Raw genomic sequence first — 25,577 nt, 5'->3', positions numbered from 1 at the left:
CTATGTGTCGGGGAATCTGTATTTTCTAGATAAAAAATTGAATAAAATTTGTATATCGTACATATATATATATATATATATATATATATATATATATATATATATATATATATTGTATCTTTAAATAACAGTTTTTAAAAGAACAATTTAATAAAAAATATAAAACTTAAAAAAATTGTGAAACGCTTGAAATAGGTACATTTTTAAAATACACATTATTTATATATATATATATATATCGCATATGCTGAATCATTTCAATTCTAAACGTCTGATCCATGTCATTCTTTGTCATCGCAAACGTTGTGGACAAGTTACGTAACGCTGTCGCGTCGTCTATTTGTTGTTTGATCTTCAGCATCGGTGCTAACTCGTTGGCAGTTGCTATCGACAGTCGTCTTTATTCGAGGTTCGTTTCGCCGATGTGGATGCACGTCAAACAGGGCATCGCACGCACACACGTATATACGTATACATACGTATCCATGCGCGTGCTGATGTTTACGTTCGTAGATACGACTCCACGTGCGCGCCGATGTGTATACAATGTTGGGAATCGAGACCTTCCCAAAAAGACACGCAAGAATGCGAGCGAGGGAATAGAAGATGGGGTGCGAGCACTAGGGGGTGAGCTTTGAGTTAAACGTGTCGAGGGGAATAGCAACATCGATCCAAACGCGGGAGAGAATTAAGGGCGCGTACGCATGCAACGGCGACGAAGGAAAAATACGGCATCCGCGTTCTTGATAATTCTTTTCTCAAAACAATTTAAAATTGTACGTTATTATCTCAGTAATTATGCGTTTTCACAAAAATATATAAATATCAAATATGCTCATATTGATATAAGATTAATAATTAAAAAAAAACAAAACAAAACTAATATTTGAATAAATTTTATAAAAAAAACTTGACCTAAAATTCCTGGAATTATCGATTGCTTGATTTACAATCGACAATTCCATGAATTTACGTTTCGTAGAGATTTTCTTTATTTTTGGATAATCTGAAATAAGCTTTTCTGAAAGATATACTCTAACGCGATCAGAAAATTCCGCAGACACGAGTTCTGTGTCTGGATGACTAGCGAAATTATGATGACCACCGCCTCGCAATACGCCTCTGCGGAAAGGATGCGATCAAATCGTTTGCCTCTCTCGCGATCCAAGGAAATTGGATCTGACAGTTCCTGAAAGCTCGTTTGGTCTTTCACCGGGTTTGTTTCGATGGTAACGGCGAAGCAAATTACGTTTGAACCGCGCGTCCGTCTTTTCCACGTCGTGCTGTTACTCGCGTAATCCTCGTTTAATCCCCTCCCCCCACCCCCCTCCCTCGATCGAAACGCGTCTCTCTGCGGTTTACCATCGAAAAGTAATCGACCTATTACTTGGGGCCCGAGTAAATGCACGGCGTGGTTCGCGTAACGGCATGAATCCTGTGTTGTGGACCATTCAGAGCGTGGCCGACGCGCGAAAGATTAGAGCCTCCGCAAAAAAATAGAAAGAATGCATCGCACGTCATAATTATTGTCTCTCGCGCTACATATATGTATGCGGAATAAAACGACAGCTGCACGAATGCTTCCGGCGAGGCCCCGATCGCGTGATCCACGTGATCACGTGTTCATTCGCACTTGCAAGTCATCCGCGAATGCGTTTGTCCCTTTTCTCCTCCTCCCCCCCCCCCTCCCCCTCCAATTAAGGCAGCTGGAAGAGGGAAAGCTTCGCAAATTACGCCAAGAAAAATGTTGAAGCGCGCGAGCGAGATATCGTTGCATTACGTATTATTTGAGGATGTTACGTGCGAGGGGAAAATAGTAAGACGCGCGCGTGTTTTATCAACGGCGTGGCGTCGCTTTGCAAGATACACTTGACGCGCGTCGTAACCGCGAATTAATACCGTTCGCGGTACGATCCGAGCGATTCCGCGTGCCGAGTTTCGCGCTAATTATACACGAAGCCGTGCAAGTTCACGGTAACGTAACGCGAGAAGGTTACTGTTACTTTTCCTGGTCTCTTCTACCTGCCTGTCTCTCCCTCTCCCTCTTCCTCCGCCTGATGTCTTTGTCCCCTTGCCCCTTTCGATGAAATACGGCTGAAAGATAGAGGAGGATAAAAAGGAGCAGAGGAAAACAGCCGGGGGAGAAAAGAGTTGGCCCTCGGACTGACTTGGGATCGTTTCTCGCGATACTCTCTCGTACACGTAACAGCAATTCTCTCCTCTCGTCCTTTTCTCTCTTTCGTTGTCTCTCGTCCTTCTTAGTCCCCTCTGGACTTCTCGCTGAAACAGAGAGAAGAACAGCAGCGGCGGCGGTAGAAACATCGACTCTTCTGGGTTGCAAGAGTTGCGGTACTGGTCTAAGGGAATTACCGTTAGAAGAGCTGCACTCGCCTTGCGTACTTCCTAGACTCCATGTTACACATATATACCTCTCTATGCCTTCTTCCACACAGCCGGCATCTTTGTGTATACGTATCGGCATATACACACATATATGCTCGTACCTAAATGCACGGAACAAACTTACAGGTGTGCGACTATGCGCGCGGTAATGTCGTGTACAGTATGTGCGCCGATATACGTAGTGCTTCCAGTTCCCGGCTGGGACGGTTCGTTCTTCTTCTCCTCCTCCTCCTCCTTCTCCATTTTGCTCGCTTTTGCCGATGGAACTGGTAGCCGCTACGGATGAAACCGCCACGCGGACATTCAATCCATTCGGACACCTGATCGTTTTGCGTTCATCGTACGATTTCAAGCGCCTCGTGGGGGCTAAGACTTGGCAGCTTTTCTGTGTCAAATCCGCGCCGCGGACGCGAGCCGAGAATCCATGCTCTCTGCCGACGGAGTTCAGCGAACTGCATCGCGAAACCGCGCGCGATATTGTTGCGAGAAAGGTATATTCCGCTGTTTCGCGGCAGAGCGATGAAGAGAATGCAGCAGTAGCCGTAATATACGCCGCGTACATGATTCCGAACAATAATTGTAGATACATAATGATACGGAGATATACACGCGAAGAGGCGAATGTAAAAAGCAAAAGATGATATGGCATTATTGCACCGTTGCAACTGACATAGGTCTTGTTAGTCTGTTTTTTTTTTTTCTCTTATCATTGTAATGCAACTGCGATGTCGTTTGCAAACTTATGAGTCACTCTGTATATCTATCTCTGATAAACTTACTTTCTCAGCGTTATCGCGAATCTCAAACGGATACGCGCCGGTTTGCGAGGCATCCGTTCATTCAGCCATTGTTAAATAAAGCCTCGATGTGGGAAGGAGATAAAAAGTCGTCGGGAGGAAAGGCGTCCGAAATATGGAGCAAACGGTCGCTCATTCGCGCGGGAAAATAGTATTGCCGGAGATTAATCGCGCAGGCACGCGAGAACAAAGGCAAAATAAAAAGTTATTACGGTGTATTCGCCACTTTGGTCCCACGTTCCGCCACACATTGTGCACGTTTGTCTGGAGAGTCTGTTTCCACTTCTTTTTCTTCTTCTTCTTCTTCTTCTTTTTCCTCTCTCTCTCTCTCTCTCCTCGCGTCCCTGAACCTCACACTTGGCCACTCGGTCATTGTTCGGCTCACAATGAACCGTTTCGATATATACTCTATACACGTGCGCCCAAGTGTCCACACGTACATGGCCGGTGCACTTTCCGTGTAAATGTGCGCGTGTGCGACATCGAGACAGAGGCAGACTTATATGCGCGGCTCTATACATTACCTTCTGTTGGTCGTCGCTTTAATTAGTACCATGGCTCTTATATCAATATACGAAATTGACGTGAACTACCGTGCTATAGCACGTTGTAACGCAATGTTACAACATTGTTGTAAAGAAGGGATACTAAAGAAAAAAATACTGCGTCTCGCCAGACCTTAAAAAAGAGGACTGATTGTGAGAAACGATTTTGTTATCTATCGCGCGTAATCCGCTCTTGCCGACTACACGGAAATCGTTTTTAATTTAATTTCATTCAATTACTATATAATTGATTTAATAATTTAAAATAATTTAATTTAATTATAATTATAGTTTTAATCTGTAGTAAAGTACTTTTGCTTATATTTCTAAGTAATCGTGAATAATATAAAATAATGCTTGCTGCATAAAGTGTAAATAACTTTTTTTTTAAATTGCTAATTTTATTCCTAATTTAAATACTATTTGTCGAACAGAGAAAAAGAGAGAGAGACAGGCTATTATTTTTATATTACGTAATTATTTTTATTATTTTCGAGTTATTGCTTTTCTAGATAACGAATGTAAAATTAACTCACTCCAATTTAATCGTTTGCATAAGATGTTGAGCTGTACTCACGGTTGATATAGTTGTCAATTGTCCTTAGTTAAGACTAAAAACGCGGACCAAAAATCTTGACCTCTCTTTAATAAAGAGTTTGATCGAATCGATTCAGGTCGAGACAAGCTATAATTTCTTCCACAATAACGGCAATAATACTTGAGCTCATTTACCGTAATTTACAGTACATATTCTCTCAGTACGTTTTATAATATATATTTATACTATTTCTTATTAAAATTTAATGCAAAGTTTAAGGATAGTTTAAAATTCAGAATAAATGCTTCGGAATAATGTATTATTATATAATGCTTTACACGAGTTTTTATAGTTTTGTTTTGAAACTATGTGTTAAAGAGAAAATATGTAATATTAATGGACATTACTCTGGAATAATTTATTTGGTTAAAAAAAATTAAATTTGACATTTTACTTATCATACTTAATTATTATATTTAATATCTAGAGCGAAGGAGATTAAAAAAATTTAATTAAAAATTTAAGATTAGAATTATTCCTAAAACTTTTCAAGGCATAACTGGATTTAAACACTCATCAGAAATTGAAGACTCGATTATAGTTAATGCAAAGCCATGCACAGATTATCAAGATTGAGGTTATCAAACATTCTTTTAAAATATCCATCTCGCTATTTTCATTCGTCTCAAACCAACCGTGAACCGCACATCAAATTAGCGTACTGCCGCGCTCAACCGTTATGTTAACGTAACGAATCGCGAGCGTATTCAGGGAAACCTTCGTCGATCCTGACATAACGGAAGACACACATCAAGGGATATCCTTTTGGCCATCGAAAACACGTAGCGTTTTGTTCGTTCGCGTAAAGCACGAGAGGATGGAATGCACTTGTAAATGGAATGCACATACGCGGAGTGTGCAACGCGAGAGAACGTATACGCGAGAATGAATTATTCGCGTATCGATTTTGCAATATAAATTAACGAGCATTAAGCGAATCGATTTCAAGCCGTTCTCCTACCGTTCGACGCGAGACGGAATCCTGCTTTTCACCAACGTTATTGCGGTTGCTTTGCCCAATCAGCGAAATTGTCGTTACACCTACACATATTGGACCATGTACGCGAGCCGGATTAATTAGCGTACAACGCTGATTATCACTGTTACGGAACGTTCAACGGCCGTGAAAGTGTCTGGACGACCGTGCCAGATTTCTTTACGTGCTGAAAAAGAGCGTCGCTTAGCGTCGCGTGCACATTCGCGATCGCGCTCTTATTAGAGTGGAAGAGAATGTGAAATTACGGCTGAGCTCACAGTCTTAATCTACATCTATAATCAAGATCGAAAAATTGCCGTTCCGAGAGATATCTCCATCCTCCGTGCGTATTTGAAATTGTAATTAAACTGTATTTAAAGACTGCGATTCTAATTGTAGATTACAAGTATTTACATTAAAGAAAAATTGCTATTTCGAAAGATATCTTTTATCGGATGAAGGATATGAAATTGTAATTAAAATGTAATTAGATAACGCAATCGTTTTTTGATAAATTGGAATCTATGCATTTTTCACCGCGCGTTTTTTTTTTTTTTTTTTCACATCTGCCCTTTTAGGGATCAGGTGTTAAAATGTCAAACGCTCGGTGAATTCCTATGATGCGAAACGGGACTCGTAATGATCACATAGCGCCGCGAAACTTTGCGCGGCCACGTGCTCGTTAGGGGTACTACATCCCGCGTACCTTACGTGCGCGTGTTACACGCGCGAACATCGCATCCTTATTACACGAACATCATAACTGGAAATGGATATACGCTTATTCGTCTAACACGTATACACGTCGGCATCGGTGAACGCTTGTAAGTCGGTGGCTGACCACGAGGGCATACCACTCGCTTGTAATTACGTGTACATTCTATAATTCACGCGCAGTATGAGAGAACATTTGTTGCCACACGACTCCTTAACTCTCTTTCAAAGATACACGAGACATCTTAGTTTGGATGTTATTTAATTATCGGTATATAATATCCTCTCTTAATTACGTGGCTGCACTTGCGAAGTTCATAATATAACAGAGTATTCTGATCAGTTTTAATCATTTTCATTAATATTTCTATAAATCAGCTGTAGTAGGTATATTTTTATATAAAAATATATAAAAAGATTAATATAAAATTATTTTCTTATATATTACTTCAATTATATTATTTATTTTAAGATTATTAAATATAAAAAAATTTTATATAGATTTCAATGGATTAAAAAATTAATTTACAATTCCTTTTAACGAAGAGATATTAATTTTTTACAAAATTAGTAATTATTAATGTGCAAAAATTATTCTTGAAAATCAATGGACTTTAGATTGTCACAAAAGATTATATACACGTGAAATATTCTATAGCGATTCTAATAAAACTTTATTAAATTATACTTTCATTTCTTACTCTTTTCCCTTTTATTTTGCTTTAGTACATTTCGATGTATTCCAATCAAAGTAATCAGATCGATTACAATCGCATCGATTGTCAATCTCGTCTGTTCTGACGTACTTTGACCGCAGTCTAATTTATCCTGTCTATAATTCTGTAATCTAAATTCCCGGAGCATATACTGCCGGCACGGAACTCTGAGAACGCGCGAGCACGTAACGAAATCTCGTGCGAACCGCAGGCGAATTTATGCACGTTCGGAGATAGCGGGCAGAGAGGAGCGGAGCGGAGCGAAAACACAGCGGTTGTGTATATAAATTTGCGTATGACGCGCGCGCGTGTGTTGCACCGCATGCGTTGCATTACGCGTGCATCCATTACGCTTGGTGGATGCCACGCCCCTGGTTACAGGACCCTCGTAACCTACCCGGGGTTGCGACGGTCTCGTACGGTTATCATCGCGTAATGCGCGCACACATATACACACTTGCAATAAAGCCTCGTAACACATGGCTACGACCGACTACGGGATGACGGAGATCAAGCCGCGTATATCGTTTGTAATTAGCGCCCGGAACACATTGAGCGAATGTGATGTGTATGTGTGTGTGTATGTGTATGTGTATGTGTATGTAACGTAATACGGTAATATCTGTGCCCTTCGGCAATTAAGCGACCGTGCTGTTTGATTCTCACGATTGCCTTCCCTTTTTCACGCGACATTCGCGATCGGGAGGAGGGATTTGCAGCACTGAAATGTCGAGTGAAATGATTCTTGAAATGGTTCTTTTGACTCATGACCGAATGTCGATTATTACTAGGAAAAGCAACCTTCGGTTGCGGAATTCGCGGGTGGTGGTGAGAGAGTATGACATACGACGCGATAACTCTCTTGCTCTGTCGAAGAAACTTTGCGTGTAATTTCGACGTTTCTTTCTTGAAGATTTATCGGGGTGTAATTTTTTTACTCTTCCGCTTTTTGTCATTAGCGAACGTAATAATGCGTTTCCTGTTTTACTCGCGTACGTATTTCAAAAGGATCATTTCAATGATGAATTCTCAAGTGACAAAGAGTTCGGAGAATCTTTTCTCATATCTCTTATCGATTTTCTGGGAATATAGAATATCGTGAAATATATTCCTCTCGAGTCTTCTCATATGAATTATATTTATGAATAATTTTACTGTATCTAAATCTTGCCCACGCTACACTATAATTGTAAATATTTAAAACGCAAACATTTTCTTCCGTCTTTGTTCCCTTTCTTCCTTCTTCCCTCTCTGTTAATCTAAACGTGTTGTTACGAGGATGAATATCGTATTGCCGGTTTTGTTCTCGCTTCCTCTCGTTTATCGTTTCTTATATCCTTGGTCTAACCGTGGTTTAACTGTGATATGTAAAGACTAATTTACATGATTTTTTCACAGCACTGTTCTATTGTATTCATACTTTACACATATATTATCGACTTTCCCGATATCTTTCGAACACAAATTAATACAACTCTTGTTATCGTAAAATTATGAAAATTCTAATCTACTATTTACATATTTATACAGTGATTTTATAAACTCGTAGAAGTGTGTAAAACATTGCGTTTGTACTAGATAAGATTAGAAATTAGAATTATTTTATATAAACTATTTTTATAACGCTTATTTCAATGTCGTTTTAAATGAGCCTTAAGAGAGAGACACGTGGTCGTATTTCCCTTATCGGATCGCTGACGATGCTGATGACGCTCAACTGCAACAATGTTGACCGTTGCGACTTGAAACCAAAAACGATCTTGAAACTTGAAACGTGGTTTAACGCGAGCAAAAACTGCATACGTCTTGTCGTCTCTCAGTTCGCCTTTTCGTTTCGAGTGAAGTGGTTCGTTCCTTCGCGCGCTGCTAACTCTCGCATTAGTAATTGCGATTTTAACACATTCTTCATCTCGTGAATTAATGCGCGATACAGTATTTGTTGTCAAAGAGAGAAATTTCAGGTATCCGTTTTTTAAATTCAGTTTAAATAGCTTTATTGTTTAATCTAGTCGAGATCGTACAATTATACTGATTAGATTTTTCTCTTTCTTAATTAATGGTCGACAGGCTTCGTTCCTAATGATCCGGCCAGCTAGTGCGACAATGAAAGTGTCGATTCCATAGTTTCTACAGCCGCACAGGTGTCGTGTCTCTTTCTGCTGTCATCCTCGTCGTCGATCGTGTGATCAATCTAGCTTAAAAGGGGAACCATTTGTCACGATGACTGGAGCGTGGCATATTTGCGCGATTCTTCGGAAATGGGTGGAGATCGTTAGAAAACATTCCATTTCGGTAAAGCCTTGCAAGATATCACATTATGAAGGTTTTTTCACAAATAATTAATTAAAGTAGAAAGAAATAATAACTTAAAATAATATATACTTATATTTACATCTAGAATTGATAATTATCTTACTTTTCATTCATTTCTATGCGTATTTAATAACTATTTATTACCTATGTTTTCTCTTTTTTTAATTCGCTTATTTAATCTTTCTCATCTAATTGCTTGAGGAATGTTAATCATTTATATCATCTTCACAAATCTTTATACTACTAATACTTTCGATACCCTCATTTTATTTTACTTCGTCATGCTATCATTAGAAAAATTAGCTCTGCTCTTGGGATTCTTGCATGACTCTTGAAACCTAACTCTTGAGGCATCGTAAGATAATTAGTTGTCGGAATTCATCAGCTGGAACGGTTTATCTCGAGTCGCGAGTGATAATTATGAGTTCATAAATAATCGTACTTTTATTTGCACGTTATTAAATTTTTTTTTTATTTACATAGTTGCGTGACAAAAACGTAGCCAGTTTAATATTTTATTGAAAGTAACATCTATGAAATTCTTTTTTTTTATGTGTAATTTAAGAGTACAAAGTATATTTTTTTCTTTGAAGAAGTATCGCAATCGATATTACGATATCGATATTACTATGTTATATGAAGAAGCGACAGAGAAGGTGGTCTCGAAGGAAATTGTCTATGCACGTTGTATCTAAAAGTTCGCAATACCTGCGTTCAGCCATATTTAATGGCGATAACGGCTTCGCTAACTATCGATCTGGTGATTCTATTTCCTTCGGGAAGGCGGTGAAATGATCCATAAATCGAATCGCAGTATCGGGTGGCCTCCAACTTCCACGTTCTAAGATCTTATGAGAAATTAATATTTGTAAAACTTACTTAAGAACTATTTATTCGTCAAACTCGAATTTCAAAAATGATATTTTTCCTGTGCGTATAATTTTTAATTTTTTTATTAATCACAAAAGTACATAAATTATAATTTTTTTATCGAGAAATTTTAATAAATAAATTTCAATATGATTATAATTTTATAATCATTAATCAAATTAATTGTAAAAGTTGTTGCAAGTATCTTCATGTTCTTTCTTTCACTTACATGTTAAATATTTTACATAAATGTACGTGTAACGCGAACGTACATCAACATTCTCATTCTCTTCCCTCGCTTTTTGTCCCCTATTGTCGCAAGGTGAACGAACGAGATGGCTTCTAAGAAGTTGGATCGGGCTTGTTCGTGATTGAATGTCGGATTGTAAGAAACGATCGTATTGTGAATCGCGCGGCGCAATCGTACTGAACAAAAATATCGGGACGAAAAGCCGAGAAGCGGAACAATGTCATTTATAAATCATTCGATAGCACGGCCCTTTTCGCCGAGATTGTTTCGCGTCTCTCGGGGATTTTACCAACTTCCGTAGGTTTTACTCCTCTCTTCGTAACTCGTCAAGTATCTTTTCTTTATTACACTTTAATCCCGTTTTTGGAGCGCTCTTTTGAATAAATCATTGCCGTTACTGTCGCTTTTAACAGACAAGTGACGTAGGTTAACGCGAATACATTCAATATTCGCTCATATATTTATATGACAAATGTTAAATATATATGTAGAATGTCTTATATATAGTAAAAGAGCACAGATTTCTATAAAAAGTAAGCTTTTTTTTGACAAAATTCCCAGAAACATTTCCTCATTTCCGATATATCTCAATTTTTAGTATATTAATATAATGCATTTGTTGTTTCTTTATTTTTTGCATAAATTGTCCTTTGTGTCGAAATATACAGTTAGATTTAATTGTACATTTTTATAATGAAAAAAAAATTTTGTTAGAGTTGTGTAAAAAAAATTCTTTAATAAAAAAAATATCTGGAAAATGATGCATTTTTAAAAATTTTACAAACAATGCTTATTTTTTTTTTTTTTTTACAAGAAACATGGTAGTACCGATATATTTTCTATTTATATGAGACACTCTATATGGTTTTTCTCTCGTATATACGCGAGCGATATTTTTATGACGGCTGTTCCGTGCTCGATAGGAGATGGCCTTATCTTTGCTTGTATGTGATTCGTTGTGTCAGGAAGGAAATTGCATCACGCACGTGTGCACCCGTGGTGCGAGAGACGACAAATTTCAAAGCCGTCCTTGCTGCGAAAGATCACATCGTAAAAAAAAGAAAAAAAAAAAAAAAAAAAAACGAACAACTTTCGCAACGTGATTTGTGTAAGCTCTCTTGAACAGTAATAATAAAAATGTCCTCAATCTCGCGGTACAAAAATTATGATCGACACTTGTGTCAATTTCTCGGAGAGAAACTCTTCTCGCGTTATATTTTCCGCCGATGTAAAGGCTTCCACTCCTCTTTAATTTACGATCGCCAAGCGGTGGATTACTTTTAACGAGAACGAAGCCATTAATCGCTTTTAGAATCTCTGGCACTCGAACGATTTTTTTACGGACACTTACGGATTTCTTCGCGTCTACTAAATGAATTTTCAATGCAATCTTTGAATCGTACATGCGTAATTTCCACCGAAAAGAAAGTGATTCCGTCATCGAAGCGCGAACGCGACTCGGTAACGACGTAACGGTCGTATCCTTTCTCTTGGCCAGGAAGAAAAAAAAGGAAAGGTCGATTACTATTTTATGAAAATTCCCTCTCACATCGCTTCTGCCTGTCAGATAATCATTGCGACGATCGTCGATAGAAATAGAATTGTGTACGGCTTCACAAGTTTTTATGGCGTGTCGTGAAAGAAACTCGTCGAGGTTTTTCCTTCTTTCTTTTTCAGTTTTCACCGATGCGACATACGAAATTCTCTTAAGCGCATACAAATGACCTCGCCCTTATGCATATTCATGCTCCCCGTGGACGCGCGGAGCTACTGATGCTGTGAAATAATTACTTTGTCTACAGCGCGTCGAGCTTTTATCTGTCGACGTGATCGCAATACAAGTTCCCTTGACGCGAATTCTTAACGCACGTTCATCTTTGTGTATGTCCGAAGACTGTAAAATATTGGAATGACTACTCGTAGGAAGCGAGATTCACGTAACGTTCTCACGAAAGCCGAGTTAGATCTCATAGATATATTATTTTCTATTCTATTGCATGCGTTATTCAGTTCCGCCGATATACGGATGTCCCATGTAGATAAATATTATCATATCCTTATTACAAAATAAACATCCTTTCCCTTTATCTAAATTTCCGGGAATTCATCCGAGATATTTTATTTTTAATATGTTAATACAATGCATTTGCTGTTTCTTGAAATTTTTTTTATTTAAAAAATTTGGTAATTCTCTTATAATTAGGTTAATAAATATTTTCATTATATTATATATAATGAGACGCTTGAAGAAATTTTATTTGCCGTAAAACAAATTTCCCTGTGACAGTGAAATGTATTTTTCGGATCTGTTTTATGTCAACTTAAATAAAATTTTTTTATATATTTTATTATATAAATGTACACTTAATAATACTAAACTTAATTATAAAATAATTACCTAAAACTTTTATACGAAAAATAAAAACAGCAAATATATTATATTTTATATATCATAAATTAGCATATTAAAAAATAAAATATCTTGTAAACGCATTTCTAGAAATTCTGTCAAAAAAAAAAAAAAAAAAACAGTTTTTTTTTTTTTTTTATAAACAATGTATATAGTATCTGTCTATACTTTATTCATAGGAAACATTCTGTATAGCGTTCGGAATTGTCCACACATCATAAACGATATCAAACCGCGCTATCGCATCCATTAAATTTCAAAGCGAATAATCTTAAGACGTCATAATACGATAAATATTCCTCGTTCGCTTGTGCCTGAACACTCTTTCGCTGTCGCGATAGGTATGTACATCAATCGTGACGGTTCCATGTCGATCGAACGATGCGAGTTGGCGCGCACGCGTGTTTGCATACCAGGCCAGACGCGAGCAACGGCTGCACTTATTACCGGAGATTGCACACGTTACCTCTCGTTACATCCTATATGGTAGAGTGCATGCAACGACTCCGCGTATACACGGAGTTATCTAAGGGCACCGTGATACACCGACGCATACGATTGTGCGCGAATCTAATTAGTTGCACTTTCGAATTCCGTCGATTATGCATTTTTTTCTCGTAGCCTAACTCGAGTCGTGTTACGTAGCCTCGTAACGTTTTTGCATGCGTTTTGTTTAATTCGACGAATAAATTGGCGAGTGACGAGCGGAAGATTGATCGCCGTTGTAAAAATCGAAGACGAAGTTCAACCGCGCTCATATTCGATTACAAGTTGGAATTTTATTCGCGCATCAACGGTTATATAAGGCGGTAAAAGTACGCGTATTGAGTTTCCACATCACGTTAAAACTTTGATAAATAACTCGCGTAGGCGTCTCATCGCTGCCTGTCCCTTTGAATTTATCTCAAAGTTTCGAGGACGTCATTTCACGCACGCTACTTTTCCCCTCCCTCCCTCCTCTTGTCGCTCGAAAGTTTCTCGCGTTAAAGAAATTTTGTTTCTGCTTTTTTTCGTCCCCTCTGCAATTAAGTTTTGCTCTGCTCTTGCTCGGAGGAACCGCGTGACAGAACGTGGTATCGCTTGATTCTATTTTGCTTTCTCCCTTTTTGTACTCCGGTTTCATCCCGTGTCGGCGTCTCACTTTTATCAGCCCCACCGGCATGCCTTATCGCTAACAGCCTCTCGCTGCGAAACAGTCTTGCGCTAAGAATCTTTGCGATTCTATAAGGATTTAAACATTCTTCGCTTCTAGCATCCGTTATCTTTAATTTTTTCCTGTTAAATCTCTCCGAGCGGCATTTACGCAAAACTTGTGCTTTCTACTTTTTCTCTGTATACGCTATGCATTTCCTGTTTTTCTCGCTATTTTCCTTCGCTATTATACAAATTGGCTAAAACAAAACTCACCTGTAATTTCGTAGAATGCTCTAAAAGAGAAAGGCGTTTTTAGGAAACTGCTTGCAATTCACACTTTGTTTTTTCTTTTCATTTTCTCGGACGTCTTTGGAGTTGCGGGAAGGTGCGTCCCAGATGTGTCCCCGACGTTTTCTTGCTGCGAAATATTTTTTTTTCGACGTAGGAATCACCGCGACGGTGCATGCCACCCGTTTTATCGCGATCCAGAAACGTGCGGAGGTTTCCCTTCCATCGAAGAGAATCCCCCATTTTTTTTGACGTTTCTGATCTGGTGTGATGTGCCGTAGTGGTTTTTCCTGCATCGTATATCCGTCATTCGTCACGATACGAGAGAAGAAATTTCCCGCGTCGAAGATTGCGATATCATAAAGATGTTAGTGGCGGCAATGCATCGTTTCAAGATAGTCATTAAGAAATATTGAAAGGCATCTTTAGAGCGTTAGTTAATAATCCATTCTACATTCGAGGAATAAAGCTGAACATAGATGAGCGTCATGAAGCGAGATGAAGCGATAATAAGTTACATCATATTTTCTGTTTGTGTCAATATAGTTGTATACTCGTATGAATAACACGTATTCACTGTATTAATTCTAATGGAGTAACTCCTATCTCTATGATATAATTCTACTTCCATTTAATTTTTAATGGAGAATTGTAATTTACATGATCTACTCGACACGACACAATTATTTATGCTAATTAATAGGATTTTCTTCATTTTTCTTTATAATTATAATATACCGACAACGATTGTTAATAATATTATTCAGAGAGAGAAAGAGAGAGTATTATATATGCGGCTTATAACATATATTTATCTTTTGCGGGAATAAAAAAAAATGTAAAATCCGACAGTGTACACGTGTATGAGTGATTGTAATAATCTTATATCGGCCATGACCGACTTATGTGCGAGGAGATTTTGATTAAATCGCTCAGGTCCCCAGCAGACTTAAATAAACTTGTTCCGAGCGTGGAATCCGCTTATGTCTTATTTCGTCCCCGCGTCTCTCGTTTATTTCTCGGAGATACCATTACGCGTGCGACGGCTCGCGTGACTTCCGGCGCGTGTACCCGATCGTGTAATCCGTGAAAGATAATTAACACGCGCGTTACCCGCCTCCTTTTTCTCTTTCTCTCTTCTCTTCCGATTTGCACCGTCAAAGAAGCGCGGCGCGCACGTTCGGTCCGTTTGGTGCGTAATAAATGATCATGCGGAACACCATGAGGTGTGCTTTTCCGATATAGTAGCCCTTCGCCGACGCAAGCGTGCCTTAATAACGCAATATCGTTCCTCGGAATTTTTCGATTATCATCACGAGGTGGGACGAGTTTATTAATGGCACGGTTGCGCGAAACGAATACTTTCTTTCTTTCTTTCTTTTTTTTTTTTTTTTTTTTTTTTTTTTTTATTACCGTTGATTGATGACGAAAATCAGAACAAAAAAAACACGAGTATGTGTCATATTTTATTTATCGATGTATTGCGTGTCTCTTTAAAAAAAAAAAAAAATATGTGTTGAAAAAAGAGAAGAAACAAATGAGCGCAACATATGTATGTATGTACACTTTATTTATTCCACGAAATTGAAATGTTTGTTCTAAAAGTATAAATTGTTAACATATTTTGTAGGATCAATTAAAATGTTGAAATGTTATAAGAGTAAACGAATAAGTTATATATTTGATAAAAAGCCGATTCGTGATCAAGGTCAATCTCGGATTAGAGGAAAACGTTTTATATTAAAGCTGACTTAATTCCAAGACATGTCAAATATTCGTCCTCGAAGATTGAAATGTCCAATTACTTTCGTTTTTGCGTAATCGCAAAAAACGATTTATATCTCCGACGGAAGCGCATAATTTATTGAAAGTCGATTATTACGATTTTGTATTTATAATCTAAAACAAATCGGCCGACATTAGATATACTTACTCTTCAAAGCTTATAATTATTAGTATATTGGCAGATAAATAAACTGTATCATTTAGTAGTAGTGCATCGTTTAACTTTTATTGCGGAAAAACTTGTATCCGACGACACGCCAGAGACTTTCTATTGACAAGTCCATATTAGCATTTTTAATTAAAAAATAAACAATATGATAATAGATGTATCTATAAATGAAAAATTTTAATCCGTTTAACTATATCAATTAATAATATAAAATTTTTGTCATATACATTTTATTATTAATATTATTATTACTATTAATATTAATTATTATTGATTATTAATATTTATTTAAATTATTGATATTAATAATAATATTTTTATTAATTATAATAATCATTATAATGTTGATTATATTAGTTTGCATTACTTTATTATAAATATGCTATGTAAATGTATCCGAAATTGAAATGATTTTAAAACTAAAATATACATATATCAACGCATAAGATAACGAAAAGTACACATTTACGACTACATTTACAGTTATTTTTTTCTTTTCGTTTCGCGAGTAACGTACTTACACGTGCGAAGGAAGGAAAAAAGTGAGATTCCGGTGAGTCTGCTCGTGCAGGAATATACACACAGGGTGACTCGGTGATTTACGATGGGTGATTTCTCATGCTCGGCCTCCTCTCTCGCGTCCTGTCGATCCGTCCGATAGATTCGAGTCCGGAACAAGGGAGAGTACTCGATAGATCGAGGCGCGATTAACGCGACGGCCAAGTCAATTTCGATCCGCGAGAGAGTATCCGGACTGATTGCAAAAATCTTTCATCATTGCGCGCGCGCGTATATGGATATATTCACCGTGTACATGTAATGTCGGAGTATCTTATTTCATTACACATCACGTCCGGTATCGAATTATCTCTCGAACAATCGCGCATATATCATGTGGCCGAATGTAGGTGTTGTCGAATAATATGCAATAATCGCGTCGGAGGTATACGATTTTTTTTTTCCAATATTAAAAGAAAAATTCCTAACACAAGCGGCTATTTACACACATTACACGTATGTACACATATTCCAAGTTTTATACATCTACTGAAAATTACGTTTAACGTGAGACGTCTGCGCGCGCTTATAAAAATCAGAGATTATTATCCATATTTGGCGTTAGACATGTAATAAGAATATAGATCGAAGAATTTGTTAGTAAAATATATGTAAATATCTCGACAGTGTCCGCGTATATATATATCGGCGTATAAACGAAAGCGGAGAAGAGATTTTACGATGATACGGATTTGCAGCATGTCGCGTGTTAGCAAAGGACGAGTTTCGTTTTACGGATAAACATACGTACGCTGCGATCCGCGTCGAGAATAGCCGGCAAACCGGGACTGTCGTATACGTATTAAAAGTATTTCGATCGGTCGTGTTACAGGAGGACGATTTTCACTCGCCTGCATCTACATACATACATACATACCAGAGCGACCATCACACGACGTGAAAATCGGCACGACGTTGTCGGCACATCGCCGTAAAACTTTAATCGTCTCTCGACTCACCCGAATAGTGTTTCCCTTCCCATTTGACGAAAATCAAACACTTTTATTTATCAGCCAATTCGCCGGTTTTTACGCTTGTCTGAAGAAGATATAAACCTTGTGACCTCGTTAGAGAGCGAATTTCTCTCCGCGTTTCAGATTTCTGGACTCGTTCGATCGAAACCAGCAGGTTTGTTTTTTTTTTTTTTTTTTTATTGTTATTATTATTATTGAAGATATATATATCGGCAACCGCGTTCCGGTGTCGATCGACCATCGACGGAATCGTTTCAACGATACTGTAAAAATGACAACGGCTCCTTCGCTCCTTTTATTTTACTCCTTCGAGAGATGGGACTTTTCTTCTGCTCATTACGCGAAATTGGCTTGTTTGTAAGCGATTGCGTGGAACGTAGGTAGAAGCATGCGATGGGTCGACACGTTTGACAGAAAAATGTTTGTAAGCGAATGGCGAATAACGCCAATTAAGCGCGTCTGGTGCGAGCAAAGAGTTTCTCAACACTCAATATTTCACCGGGTTATTATTTCATAATTTATGCGCGTCTGTCGCCCAAACACGAGTGTCGATGGAATGTTTAGCGTCTCTTATTATTTCAATTCAAAAATACAGACAAACGATATATATATATATATATATATATTTATTTCCTTCTCTTAAAATTGCACAGAGCACTTTAACATAATTATTATAAAGGTGAAAAAAAATTCTCGCATTGTGTTGCGAGATCGCAATATTAAAAAAAAAAAAAAAAAAAAAAAAATGTAGGACGTATTGTATTTTGAAAGAGACAAAACGCGATACCTCTATTATTATGTGTCTCGTTATCTTCAAAAGTATATAGTCTCTTAACTATAGTCATACTGCATTGCGCGCAAACGAAGATAAGAGTTGGCTCTTTTTGTCTGTCTTTCTGGGTTACCGGTTGTTTGTTATTGCGAGCAGTTCGCGATAGTTGTTGGAACGCCGAGAGCGATTTACTAAAGCTACTTGGCAACACGCGACTAGAAAGTTGCTCGCCTAACATATAAATCGAGCATTGTTCGTATAACTGCCTGTCCGCCCGCCCGCCACGCCGTTTTTTCCTCTAATTGCATTCGAATTCCATATTCGAAAGAGAGAGAGAGAGAGAGAGAACACTTATTGTTAGATGCGATACATTTAACGCGATAGATCGCTCGAGCGTGCGGAATACGTTATAATATGCGAACGTGAACTTGTAAGGTTACAAATTGCACGCGTGCGTTGTTCCATTCGTAATTTAGCGTGCGATCGGTCGTGCATTAAGCAGCGCGATCGTTATGAACAAGTCGTACTTTCAACAAACAATCTGCACGAATGGAAATTTGCTGGCACGATAGATTTTTGAATTGCATTTGCACTGCATAAATTGTGAGAGAGATGTAATATTCGTTATTTATTTCCCACCGGGAGATAAAAGCGTGAGATAAAAATGGCAGGACTATATACTCTTGAGCAGCAATGCACACATGGTATCGTGCATATCAGAATGTAATTTAAACTTTTAATTGTATTACAAATCGTTTCAACTCTAAAACAATTGTATATAAATTGTGTATATCTATAAATGTATATGCGCATGAATATTCGAGAGTCGATGAACTCTTGCAGAAATTCTTCATTAAATGAAAAATAATCGTTTCTAATAGTCGATCTATACTTTCGCTTTTTATTCAAGTGGAAAGTGAAAATGAGTGGCATACAAAAAAAAGAGATAGCTTCAATCTTTTTGATTACTGAGTAACGCTGAGCGTTAATTAGTTTGTCCCCCCCCCCCCTAGATTTTAGAAGCGACCTTCCTAGAAGAAAAAAAGAGAAAAAAAATTATAGCTGAGAGAGAATTATTTGTGAGAGTCGTGTCTTCCGTATCGATTTGTATTGCTAAATCGCAGAGCGAATACATGCAGAGCGATAATAATGGTCCACGTCGGCTCAGGATGAATACAGAGAAGGAAGAGATCTGATTTTCCCCTCTCTGATTCGAGAGAGAGAGAGAGAGAGAGAGAGAGAGGAAGAGGCCGAGAGACGAGGAGGAGAGGTAAGAGAACGGGAGATATGTAGAAGATGGAACGGGCACGTAAAGACTTTTGCCCTGCCTAAGGGGCTGGGATGTAAAAGACAGAGTCATATTAGAGACTGATGGACGGACGGTGGAGTTATTAATTCCGTTTTTAATGAATTCCCGTGCCATTTCGCGCATTTAGCCCCTGGTCTTAAATGGCGTCAGATCCTTTAAATGCTAATCCGACTGGATCCAATACCGATTAATTACCCTTGCTTACCGATTCGCGCGATTTTTTTCGCAATGCGATCCGCCACAGCTCTCGCTTGTTGTCGATTTAGCTGTCGCTCTCGCTCACCTTAATTGAATCTCTCCCAATCATGTTTATTTCGGGAGCGACTGCGTAAAGCAAAGCCGTACGCTTATCGATTTCGTCTCGATATACGCATTAATTATTACGCACACATCTGCGATCGCGATTATATTATCGTTTTTAAATAGCTCGCGATTTAAATAAGATCGATGAGAGATCGCGACCGCTTTTTTTTATTTTTATTTATTTATTTTTTTTTTAAATTTTATTCCGTAGAAATTTATTTTCATCATCGTGTCGATAAATGGCATTACGCAGAAATGGCGTATATAATCGCGGAATGCGTTTGTTGTACGCTGCTGTGTGCTTCGTAAGAGCGATTAATCGCCACGGAAACGCACGCGCGTCGACCGTCATTACGAGCATTTAATTATTAATCGATCGTACGCAAAGCTGCCGGCATGACTCGGGTTTATCCTGTATTTATTATAGCCGATACGTTTATCGATTAATAGTATTATATACGTAGAATAATCTGTCTTGCGAGAAATATCAATTTAATATAGTCAAATATACAAACGTTGAAATGTAATCCTAATATATTAGTACAATCCGCTATAAAAGTATAAAAATTTACATCTTTTCCAATTTACTTAAATATTCAATGTGTAAGATTGCAAAATAAAATGATGTAAATTCGAGTTTGTAAAATGAACAAAAAATGATCTATAATATAAATATATATCTAACGGTTTTGAGTATCTCATAGGAAATCGATATGCGTCACGGGAGTAAATAATGTCAGAATATCGGAGAGCTTTGCGAACAGTTCTCGATCACACACCGCGTGACAGACGGACGCATGAAAAACAAATACGCGCGTCCGGTAGATGCAATGAAACGCGCATCAATATCTCGATAACCGAGACAGCTGGGATTTTCCAGCGCGGTTAATCGCCCGAACTTACATCTTCGTTAGGTCCGCTTTATCATCCGCGCGTTTGATTAAGATTCTTTATCAAGCAACGTCATTACTACGGCCTACTAGATCAGCGGCCGAAGAAAACGGCTTCGCGCGGTGTGTATTTAGCGCGGAATATAAATTACCTTATCGGCGTCGCCCTCTCCTCTCCCTCTCCTACCCCTTTAACTTTGAATAAACAGGCGCGTACGTACGAGAGCGCATTCAGAGATACGCGAGCAACTTGTTATCTTGCGAAACACGCGTATGGGATGAGCGAGCTCGGGATCCGTGACCGTGATCCCGTGGCGATTATCCATAGGATCCACCATGGATACATATCTCTCGTTGGAAGACAGAGGGAGAGAGAACATCGATCGTAGATCACCGGATCACCTGCGTTCGCGGTCATTAGGCTAATGCGAGGTTATATGGGCTCCTCGGTGCTTATTTCCGCCTAATCAATCGTCACCGCTGACGTCATCCGCGCCGATGCAGCAGCACTTTGCTTCTTCTTGCTGCCGCATCACATACGAACGCGATGAATCGATTTATTTCTGCATACCGGCGATTTGTCATGCGCGCCTCATGGCGCATATATGCTTGGGTGCCCGATGATTATTTTTAAACCTGCAATTAAATAGAATGTGCGATGTATAATTTATATATACCTAGTGCGTCTATATTTGGAAAATATAATAAATTGACACAATTTCGACGAATAGCTCTTTAAAATTATTTACGACAGATTTAATCGTTATAATTTTAAACGAACTTTTTATCGCGCGTATAAAGCTTGCATTTTGAAATTATAATTTATTATTTATAATAATTTTAATTTTTTTATTCGATTATTTATCTTTCTTTTAATACTATAAATTATTAGATACAGTAATCAGCTGATGTTTGCAAAATGACAGCTTGAACCATTACATCGTTCTTTGTAGTTAATCGGCGGAAGCACAATATAGTACGTTAGGAATGCACGAAATAGGAAGACTTCTTGGTCGTTAAAGCCGCACGAGGAAGAGAGATTCTACCATTACCCGTCCGTTCCTTCCTCGAGTGTATGTACGGGTAGAAAGAATGCCAATGCACCCCCTCCCCCTAATGAATGTTGATTCGCCGTGAAGATATTAAAGATACGTATACATACATGCGCGACATACACTCTCTCGATATGGCTACGACGTATACTCCAAGTCAATAGCGTAAGTAAAAGCTTGCAAACTAATCTAGAATTGCTTATATTTTCAATTAAAACTGCTAAAAGTTGCGATGAAAATTACTGATACCGAGAATAGAAATTGATGGCACAATTTAAACAAAAATAAATTTTTTCGGACACAAAGAATAGAGTAATCGTTTCATAGGTTTTTTATACTGAATACGACTTGGGCTTTTAAATTGCTCTATCACATCATAATTTGGAGAACTTTGCGATTAAGTTGCAAAAAAGGCAATATAATTTAATATATTTTATCATGTTATAGTTACTAAAATGCAGACATAAATTTTGAAAAAATTCCAACATTCTTCATAAATTTGACATATTTATTTCGCTATTTTGAATTCATTAATTCATAATTGAAAAAATATATTCGGTAAGTCTTTGCAACTTTCCTTTTGCAATAAACTATATTTAATAACGAATATTTTATTAATCGTAACCGATAAATTTTTTAAATTTGAAAGTCTTAAAATATATGACATATTTAACATATCTAACATACTTAATTTTAATTGCAATAAAACTTCAACGCATACCGTAAAATTATAACATTAAAATAGTCCATTTTTACAACTACCACATATTTCTCAAAATTGTGATGTAATAGAGCAATTTTAAAGTTGTCAATCCAAAAAAATTACAAAAAATTGTTATTCTCTGTCTTGTGTTTTTTTGTTGAATTTTTTAAATTAGTTTATAGTATGAAAGATATATAATAGTTGACAAAAGCGTCATATTATACTTACATGCGTGAATTTTGAGATCAAATAAATTATTGTAATTATGTCGACGGCGCAATATTCAATCAATAGATTCTCTTCCCTTTTATCAGCTCGTACGGAGACACGAAGATGTAACTTAATTTACATTGATTAAGACGGCCCTTATTCGGGGTAGAAGCTTCCCTCTGTCTCTCTACGCTACGCCATTGACCCTGAAAGAGCCGCGCGCGTGTCAAAGGAAGCTCCCGTGTGTAAAATGTACACGCAGGGTGCGCCAAACGGTACCGCAGGAATTTACGGAATTCCAAGGTTCTTGTGCAGGCTGCGGTGCCGGCGATGCCGCGACGGCGGTATCGATCGATCGATCGATCGATCGAACGAACGAACGAACGAACGAATCTCTCGGAAATTTTCCAATTACACGACGTGGAAGCGCCTTTCGCGTTCGGGGAAAAAGCACTGGGTACACACGGTCGGAAATGCGTGGCATGTGCGTCAGCGTTGAGATTTATGCGCCCCCTGGCATCTCTGACATTTGTCGCGCTCAAGTTTTTAAAGTACTTTTTATACTCTGGCGACAGCTTTGCATCTGTACTTTTATAGTCCTACGAAAAAGCTTTTTATATCGTTAAACTTTTTTTTAATTAATTTATATTTATCTTTTTAAAAAGGAATTTTTTTAGCTTTTGATTTATATACCTTTTTTACTTGAAACGTTTACGTTGAAATAAATCTATTAATAAATTGAAAATAAAATCGCTTTTGGCGACAGGCTCTTCATTTATTCTGTATAAATATTTCGATCAAACTTGCTTTGCGGACAGAATTAATTAATTTTACTAATATTCCGTTTCACCTGCCTTTATTACTTTGTCACTGTAACAGAGAGACTTAAAATTAAGGGAGGATAAAAAAAAAAAGTGGTACGCCTTCTGGCGAAGTTTCACTTTGCGCAATTAACATATGGGCGGTCCGGACATTCGTAATTCGTATCGACAAACTCGAGCATCTAACAAACAAATCAGTCACACGTGTATTCAAGACGTTACATATCGTTACATACTTAGTAACAAAGTTCTTATTATGCGATATCGATGCCTACAATTGAATACGATCTTTCTATTGGACAAGAGAAATTTATGTGCGTGAGTAGTCAAATTTTGCGACGGAAAGAAAAATGAGGAGGAATAAAGATTGATTATTGCAAATCACACATATGTGTACATAGGATCCTATTTTGGCGACGTTCGCCCACCGAACGTCGCCGCCTTTTCGAAGGCTAAACTCGCTGCTTACTTGAGGCTGAGCCTTGTGTTATTACGTAAAAGTGCGAGCGGCATCGTGCGAGATCTCGTCTCGGCATAAAGTAGCGCGCATTCCCGACTTTATAATGCTGATCTCTCCGAGTGTCGATCCCCCTCTTTTCCTTATCGTTCTCACTCTCTTTCTCCGCGTCGGCCCTGGCTCTCGTTGGGTCTCGACGAACAAAGTATGCGGTGTAACCCACTCAAACTTGTGTGCCGCGCATAAAGTGTGGGTAGAGTGATCCGATAGCCCACACGTTCTATCGACGATCGACACGCGAGATCGGAAATCGATTTGCGCCGAACCAATTTAAATTTTTCTAATCTCAATTTCAGCCATGCCTTATTAAGCAACATGCGTAACATAGACTTTTCGAGTGGGCATCATTATTTTATTATACAATAATGACATTTATAATACGCGAATTCCATGAAAAAAGTAAATTTTTAAAATGTATATGACATATAATAATTTTCAAATCTTTCTGACAAAAGAATATTGTTGATTATATGTCTGAGAAAATAAAATTTTATAATAAGACGAGTTTTAAAAATATTGATTTTTATAACAAAGTTGTAGGACTTATATATTTTAGCAAATTTTAATTTTTTTAAATCATTGATGAAAAAATATCTGTTTGTCAATGTTATCGACTCCGAATATATGAAGAGATTAACTCCCGACAAAGTACATTTTTTATTATATATTTGATATATTTTATTATTATCGGTATTAGAGCGCGGCGTCGACCAGATTCGAGTATTACGACAGTAAATCGATATCGATAGTTTCTCAAACGTTAAAGTATAGCTAAAATATATAAAGCTCCGGCTCTCAAAGATAACGACGATAGAGTAGTACGCTTCGAGCGATAGTTTCTCGTTATAATCTCATCGATCAGCGTGAAATCGAGGAAATCCGCGATATTTTACGGGGAGGATCTGCAAACTCGACGAGATCTGTCGGGAGAATTAGGAGATTGCGTGCAAAACGCGCGCGTAAGTGCGTGGGATCCTCGTAAAGTAGACCGTAAGAGAAGAAGAAAGGTTTCTCTCTGCCCCTTCTCCTCTTTCATCTCCCTCTCGGAAATGATTCCGTGACTTTTTTTCTCTCTTTCTCCGCGCTATTGTCTCTCGCGCGAGAGAATCCGTGATTTAGCGTTCCCATAAGAAACGTACCGCGTACTAATCTACGCGTTGTTTTTTTTTTTTTTTTTTTTTTTTTTTTTCCCCTCACGCCCGTTAACATTTCGAGAACCTGCTTGGAAAAAATCTCGCCGGCGGCCCACAACGCGAGAATCCATCAAAGACTATAATTACGTCTCCCATTTATCAATCAGTTGTGCGTTTGCATCTTGCGCGTTACACAACTGTGGATGTCAAAAGAGTAGAATTATTTTACGCACTACTTCATTATCCACTTCGATACATATCCCCCGTGAAAGTGATAAATTTTCAGCCAAGTTTCTTTTAAATTATATTTTTTTCTTACGATTACAAGTCCTCGACAATAGGGCAATGAACTTAACGCGGCAAATAA

At 37.9% G+C, this 25,577-nt stretch overlaps 1 protein-coding gene and 1 long non-coding RNA gene across 8 annotated transcripts in view; both read left to right on the top strand.

The window, feature by feature from the left end:
* The window catches only part of Prosap (SH3 and multiple ankyrin repeat domains prosap), a 127,170-nt gene that overhangs the window by 20,610 nt on the left and 80,983 nt on the right, over nt 1–25,577 (top strand). The gene's annotated exons all lie outside the window — the stretch shown is intronic.
* On the top strand, nt 139–16,124 carry LOC140670192 (uncharacterized). The gene is made up of 2 exons (XR_012047482.1): nt 139–9,041; nt 14,102–16,124. It is a non-coding gene; the product is annotated as an uncharacterized lncRNA (long non-coding RNA).

Source organism: Anoplolepis gracilipes, chromosome 10 (genome assembly GCF_047496725.1).
Source record: "Anoplolepis gracilipes chromosome 10, ASM4749672v1, whole genome shotgun sequence".
In the NCBI taxonomy this organism is placed as follows: Eukaryota; Metazoa; Arthropoda; class Insecta; order Hymenoptera; family Formicidae; genus Anoplolepis; species Anoplolepis gracilipes.
This window is presented reverse-complemented; position numbering and strand designations above follow the sequence as displayed.